Here is an 8,020-nt window from a genome sequence, read left to right on the forward strand (position 1 = left end):
ATTTGAATTCAGTACGAAGTTCGAAGAGAGATAGTGTTATGACATATCCAACCAACCGTTGGACCTCTTGGGTGTTTTGGGAGGTTGCATATTCTAAATAGTTTCCATTTTTTTCCAGTTGGCTTCAATCCCCTGTTCGATCATTATGTAACCCATGAACTTGCCCCTTCTTAATCTGAAGACACACTCCTCTAAATTTTGTTTCTAGCAGGCCATACTGTTGGGTGGTGGTGAAGGTCTCTTCTAGGTTAAACACCAAATTTATTGCTCGTGTTGACTTTACCAATGTGTCATCGACATACACTTCTACGTTTTGCCCAACCTTGGAAATAAATACTTTATCCATGAGTTGTTAAGTGGTCGTCGTGTTCTTAAGACTGAATGACATGACTATGTAATAGAAAGTACCATCGGGATGAACTTTAGCTAGGGGAATTTGATAGTACCCTTGTTATGCATCCATCATTGATATAAATGCATGCCCCGTGGTCGAGTCCAATTAATCAATGTGGGTAGGGGTATTGACGCCGGATAGGATAGCAATTATTCTACGGGAAATATTGATTTCGTTGATCGACTGCGAACATCGAAAATCAATAGTTTAAATTCTGTTAATTCAAAAGAATACCAAGAGATAGGAAAATAAATGACATTGTCGAATATATTATTAAATCAAAAACTTCTCCTTAAACATCAACTAACAAGATACTTATATAGACTCAAAATTCTAATTTGTAAAAAAAAGAAAGAAATATTAATAGAAAAAAAATTCTTAACAGACTCGAAATTCTAAAAATTTTAAATATATTTAAAATCCTCAAATATAAAAGAATAGAAAATTTCAAAAATATCCTAAAATCCTAAAAATAAAAAATTACTCTAAATAGTAAAAAATATATTTGGAGGCTCAGAAAAGACACTAAATGGTGTCAGATGAGCTCAAAAGGGAGTCGGTATGGATTGTATCTCATACTGAATAAAGGTCTCTAAAAGAACTTCAATTAATAAGCGACCGAGTCTCGTTCTGATACCTGAGTCAAAAGTTATAACCTATTGAAGTTCGCCTCCTTATGCGTCACCACTGCATCAGGTATTAATCCTTTGGACAAACTTTTTTGAGATCTTGAAAGCCCATGCACATGCTCTTTTTCAAATGGTTTCAAGACCAACAACACATTAGACAACTAGGTAAGGAAGTCTGCTTTTTGGATCTGCCCAACCCCAATAATTTATCAACGTCTTGATGACTTTGTCCTTCTTTGGCTTGAAATGTCGTTGGTTTTACTTCATAGGTCTGGCCATGGGGAGTATATTAAAATGACACTCCATAATGTATGGGGAGATCCTGATCAAATCCTGTGTTGACCATGCATGGGTGATCCGAGTGACCTTGTCATTTGATCCGAGGACACTCGGGCTCCTTTGCTATGAACACTGAGGTGATCTTCTGCAGTATGTGCACATTGCTCACTATGCCCCTTACCCAGGTCTTATACTACTCTTTATCCAGTTCTGCTCAGCATCCATCCGGGCCCTCTTTTGATCTGCCTAGATGATTTCTATGTAGCACTTCTGAGCGGACTATTGATTCCCTAATACTTCCCCCACTTTGTTACCTATAGGGAATTTGATCTTCTGGTGGTAAGATGAGGTGACTGCCATGAAAGTAACTCCTTTTAAGCATTCCTAGCAATTGTACGCTTTTTAAGACGGTTTGAGTCGTTATTCGTAACTCCTCTCGAAATCATATTAATTGTCCCTTAAGTTAAGTAATTGTGGTCAAGCGTTGGACTTCTCCTTGCCTCGATGGAGTGGGGTAGGGGCATTGTACTCCCCGCACCGAGTAGACGGACATCCTGTTAGAATTAGAGGTGGAGGTTGGATGACTTAGCATTCATCACAGATTTATAGTGCCCTCTCCTTAGACATGTTCAGGGAGTATAGGACAAATAAGATCGATGTTGAGCAAGCCAAGGTAGGTGTATGTGTTCCGACTTCCTATCTCCTATATCTTTGGGTCGAGTGGAGTCCTACTGTTCCTGCTTAGCCTTTTGTGTTTCCTCAATGTTGATATAATTCTTTGCTCGCCTAAACAACTCATCATAATCTTGGGCCAGACTCTTTTCAAGTAACCAGAAAAGTCCCCCTCCTGGAGCCCTCAGAGAAGTCGTTGGTCAAAACTTCAAGAGCAAGGCAATCAGGTTGAATCATTTGATGCACTCCCTCAGAGAAGTAAACCTGTCTGTTACCTGGGGAGAAAATAAAACAATCCCAGGGTCTGAATAGTGAGTATTAGATATACTCAGTGGGTACTAGATAAAAGTGCACAATATGATAAGGTATCAAAGGAATATAAACATAGATATCAAAAGGTATATAGTCCAACATGATATTACAGGAGCAAGACCAATATAACCATCATGTATGTCATACAAATGCAGCAGTTATATAATAACAAATGCATAATCATATAACGACAAGTGCATTAGCTATAAATGTAGTAAACAACAATAAATGCATGCATAGTCAGAGCTATCTAGTTAGTCCTGGTAGCACTCAACCTATATAGTGCTATAATGTTCTCACTCAACCTGTGCAGTGAGATAGCATCCAACCTGTGCAGTGCTATAATGCTCTTATTCAACCTGTGCAGTGAGAGTTAACAACAACAATATGCTATTTGCATAGTTCAACCGATAACTACCACAACATCAAGGTATGTGCAATATCAATCATGATAAATTCAACATAGATAAACAACACTTAAGGAAACTGTATTGATGGTAGCAGGATCATATGAAGGTCAAAGGTAAGTATCAAGCCATGAATCAAACAACGACTATAGAAGAGATATCAACAAGGTAATCATGCACTATGAAAGAAGAACCCGTGTTGACAAGCACAGGAGTACCCACAAACAGATGTAGGAATGTGATCAATAGTCTAATCAACAACAGTAGAAAAGGAAAACATGGAGTGAAAAGAGAATATATATGTATTGACCAGATACAGAGATTACCCACCTGAATCAAACGTCTGTCTATAATAGAACCCTCAAATACGAAACTCCGTATAGGCAGGAACAAGTCAAAGTCCTGCAATTTACAACATACAATACTAAATACGATATTATATAAATTTTCATCAACGAAAACTCTAACCGACTCCAAGGTTAGTCAAACCCGATTAAATAAGTCTTACTTCAATTAATTAGGTCAACCCTAACCTGATCAAGTTATCCCGACAAATCTAAATTTTCGCTCAATTCTCATTTAATCCATCACATTAAATCACCTGAAGCTAGCCATTCAATCGGATCAAGGGTTAATTCTAACCCAAGTCAACTCATCATTTTAATTATTTTAATTAAACCAGTTTAATTAATTAATTATTAAATAAACATTAAACTATTTAATACAACTTTAACTTCAATAAAAGTTAAAGTCGCCGACAGTCGATGTCGGAGACGATAGAGAAGCGGCGGTCTTCGTGTGAGGAGGGCAAGAGGAGGCGGCTAGGGTTACTCGTGCGACGGCGGCTTGTGGCAGCAGGGGCAGCTACGTCTCCTCTACACAACGGACGGGGAAGGGCGTCGGGCAGAGGGAGGGTCGTCGGCGGCAGAGGAGGGGGAATAGGGTTAGGTTTCGGTCGCCCTCCTCTTATAGCCTTTGTCGGCGCAAGAAAACCGACGGCGGACGCGGTTTGCGCGTGGGCGTTGGTCACGCACGACGGAAGCAAAGAGTCGCAACCACTGTTTATTCCCAACGGGTTTCAGGTTTCAGTTTAAATTGGATCCAATAGGCTGATTTAATCGGGCTTTTAACTGGGCTAAACTCAATTAAAAACCTAGGGTTTATTAAGACGATTAAACCGGTTACTGTAGCGAACTTGGTTTAACTTCGGTTCGCTTGGTTCACTAACCAAATGACCTTCGATTTGATCCAAATCAGTTTTGTTAGATTTGTCTTTGCGAGATGAATCTTTCCATCCCTTTTATTTTGTCAGAACCTCTTTCATCCCAAATTAAACCAAGTTGGTTCAACTTGCATCGTTTGGTTCACTAATCAAACAATTTCAGATTTGACCTAATCTGATTTCATTATTTTCATCTTTGCAAGACGAGTCCCTTGCTCCAAAACTACAAAATTTTCAGTATCTTACATTCTCCCCCACTAATAAAAATTTGGTCCCCAAATTTCCTATCTACGTATTATAATATCGAAAATACCGTAGTAGTTAGAACTTAATTGATCCATCTCTCATTTCGTTGTGCTTCTGTTCTGGTTGTAGCCTCAGTGTGTCTGACTTGGGTCGGTGTGGTTGCTGAATGGGATACAGACTATCTTCGCTCTGGTTGAGATGCTGATGTCAGTTGTTAAATATATTGATGTACAGGGTCATAATCCTATCACCTAACAACACAACTATTATACCTTCCTAGGAAGTAATTAAGATATACAAGTTAGTCTTTCTTACAATACTTGGAGAGATCATGCCGCTGTCTGTCCATCTCACAACTCGAATCGAGTACCAAAACTCGATAAAATCAGTATGACAACAATTTCGACGAGAAAACAACTTTAAACCCTAATATTAAACACGAGGAGACATCTTAGACCTAAATGCTTAACCTAACAAACCTACAGATGCGATTTAAGTCCCGAAGACTACGAATACACACTAAAACTGACGACAAATCCGTCCGACAACAAAAACGGGCACAACACAACGATAACTCTGACGAAAATCGAAAATGGGCGCAAATGCAACCGTAAATGTAACAAAAATCCGACAGAAATCTAACCTGAATGACTCTCAAACCACGAATGCAACGAAAAGCCAAAGGAAATGAACCTAAGCTCTGATACCACTAAATTGTCACGACCCGGGAAACCGTCCGAAAAATTTCGACAGCATCTCCCTAGTATCCATGATAATTTCCTAAATACAAATAGAAATACTCAGCCACATGCGGCTGGAATAAGGACTACACATCCTTTAACCATCACACAAATGCACAACAGTCATGATAAAAAACCTACATGGCCACACCACTACCATCGCATGCACAACACCAAAATGAAATCGAAAATCCACATAGTGGAAACATCGTAAAGCCAAGAAAAGCGAATAACCACTAGTGTATAAAATCTATGTACAACCATATCGAATATAACCAAATTTATTACAACCATATCGAACTACGACTATCCGCGAATAAACCCAAAACGTAGTAAACCTTCGGGTGTGAGATGGAAGCAGCCGGCCAATCTCCAAGCTCCAAGTAAACCTGTCTGTTACCTGGGGAGAAAACAAAACAACCCTAGGGTCTGGGTAGTGACTATCAGATATACTCAATGGGTACTAGATAAAAATACACAATATGATAAGGTATCAAAGGAATATAAACATATATATCAAAAGGTATATAATCCAACATGATACTACAAATGCAACGGTTATATAACAACAAATGCATAATCATTTAATGACAAGTGCATTAGCTATAAATGCAGTAAACAACAATAAATGCATGCATAGTCAGAGCTATTTAGCTAGTCCTGGTAGTACTCAACCTGTGCAGTGCTATAATGCTCTCACTCAACCTGTGCAGTGAGGTAGCACCCAACCTGTGCAGTGCTATAATGCTCTCACTCAACCTGTGCAGTGAGGTAGCACCCAACCTGTGCAGTGCTATAATGCTCTCACTCAACCTGTGCAGTGAGAGTTAACAACAACAAAATGCTATTTGCATAGTTCAACCGCTAACTACCACAACGTCAAGGTATGTGCAATATCAATCATGATAAATTCAACATAGATAAACAACACTTAAGGAAACTGTATTGATGGTAGTAGGATCATATGAAGGTCAAAGGTAAGTATCAAACCATAAATCAAACAACGACTATAGAAGAGATATCAATAAGGTAATCATGCACTATGAAAGAAGAACCCGTTTTGACAAGTACAGGAGTACCCACAAACAGATGTAGGAATGTGATCAATAGTCTAATCAACAACAGTAGAAAAGGAAAACATGGAGTGAAAAGAGAATAGATCTGTATTAACCAGATACAGAGATTACCCACCTGAATCAAACGTCTGTCTATAATAGAACCCTCAAATACGAAACTTCGTATAGGCAGGAACAAGTCAAAGTCCTGCAATTTACAACATACAATACTAAATACGATATTATATAAATTTTCATCAACGAAAACTCTAACCGACTCAAAGGTTAGTCTAACCCGATTAAATAAGTCTTACTTCAATTAATTAGGCCAACCCTAACCTGATCAAGTTATCCCGACAAATCTAAATTTTCGCTCAATTCTCATTTAATCCATCACATTAAATCACCTGAAGCTAGCCATTCAATCGGATCAAGGGTTAATTCTAATCAAGTCAACTCATCATTTTAATTATTTTAATTAAACCAGTTTAATTAATTAATTATTAAATAAACATTAAACTATTTAATACAACTTTAACTTCAATAAAAGTTAAACTAATCTAACTCTTAACCAAATAAATCTGGAAATCTTATTCCATAATCAAATACAAGCCTCTCTTTATATAGAAGTTTTATAGACCTATTATATGAGACTTATTCTAATATAATTTTATAACCAATACTCCCCCTCAATTTGGATCATAGATATTAATCATGCCCAACTTGTTACAAAGATAATCAACTCGGATCTCATTTAAAGCTTTTGTAAAGATGTCCCCCAATTGTTCTCCAGTTTTTACATATCTTGTAGTGATCAAGCTTTGTTGAATTTTCTCACGAACAAAATGACAATCAATTTCAATGTGCTTAGTCTGCTCATGGAACACAGGATTTGATGCAATATGATTAGCAACTTGATTATCACACCATAGTTTTGCTGGTATTGAAACTTTGAGTTCTACTTCAGTCAACAGTTGATATATCCATATTATTTCACACACAGATTGTGCCATAGCTCTGTATTCTGATTCTGCAATGGATCGCGACACAACCTTTTGCTTTTTACTCTTCCATGATATTAAATTTTCTCCAACAAAGATACAATAACATGAAGTTGACCTCCTATTCATTTTAGAACCTGCCCAATTTGCATCTGAAAAACATTCAATATGAGTGTGTCCATGATTTTTATATATAATACCTCGTCCGAGTGTGTCCTTCAAGTAACATAAAATTTGTTCTAATGCTGCCCAATGATGAACCTGTTAGGATCGGTTGAATAGCTAGAGGGGGGGTGAATAGCGTTTCTCAATTTTTCTTGATCTTTCTCTGCACAGAGATTAGCGGAAGCAAAAATATAAAAGAGAAAGACAGAGATCAACGCTAACCCGGTTTATTTTACTTGGTATCCACCTCCGCAGAGGTGACTAATCCAAGGATCCACACGCACGCACACACCCGATGCACTATGAATCTTCTCCTTCTCGAAAACTCGGATGCGATGCTAAGTCTCGAGAGACCACGAATACACACTAAAACCGATGACAAAGTCCGTCCGACAACAAAAACGGAGCACAAACGCAACGACAACTCCAACGGAAACCAAAAATGGGCGCAAATGCAATTGTAAATGCAACAAAAATCTGACAAAAATCTAACTTGAATGACTCTCAAACCACGAATGCAACGAAAAGCCAAAGGAAATGAACTTAAACTCTGATACCACTCAATTGTCACGACCCGGGAGGCCGTCCAAAAAATTTTGACAACATCTCCCCAGTAATCATGACAATTTCCTGAATACAAACAGAAATACACAGCCACATGCGGTTTGAATAAGGACTACACGTCCTTTAACACATCACACAAATGCACAACAGTTAAGATAAAAGGCCTACATGGCCACATGACTACTGTTACATGCACAATACCGAAATAAACTGAATTCCACATAGCGGAAACATCATAAATCCAAGAAAATGAATAACCACTAGTGTATAAATCTATGTACACTCATATGTAATATAACCAAATTTATTACAACTAAATCGAACTACGACTATC

This window comes from Curcuma longa, chromosome 15, assembly GCF_044706935.1.
Source record: "Curcuma longa cultivar G26 ecotype Majalengka, Jawa Barat chromosome 15, ITB_CL_G26_1.1, whole genome shotgun sequence".
Classification (NCBI taxonomy): Eukaryota; Viridiplantae; Streptophyta; class Magnoliopsida; order Zingiberales; family Zingiberaceae; genus Curcuma; species Curcuma longa.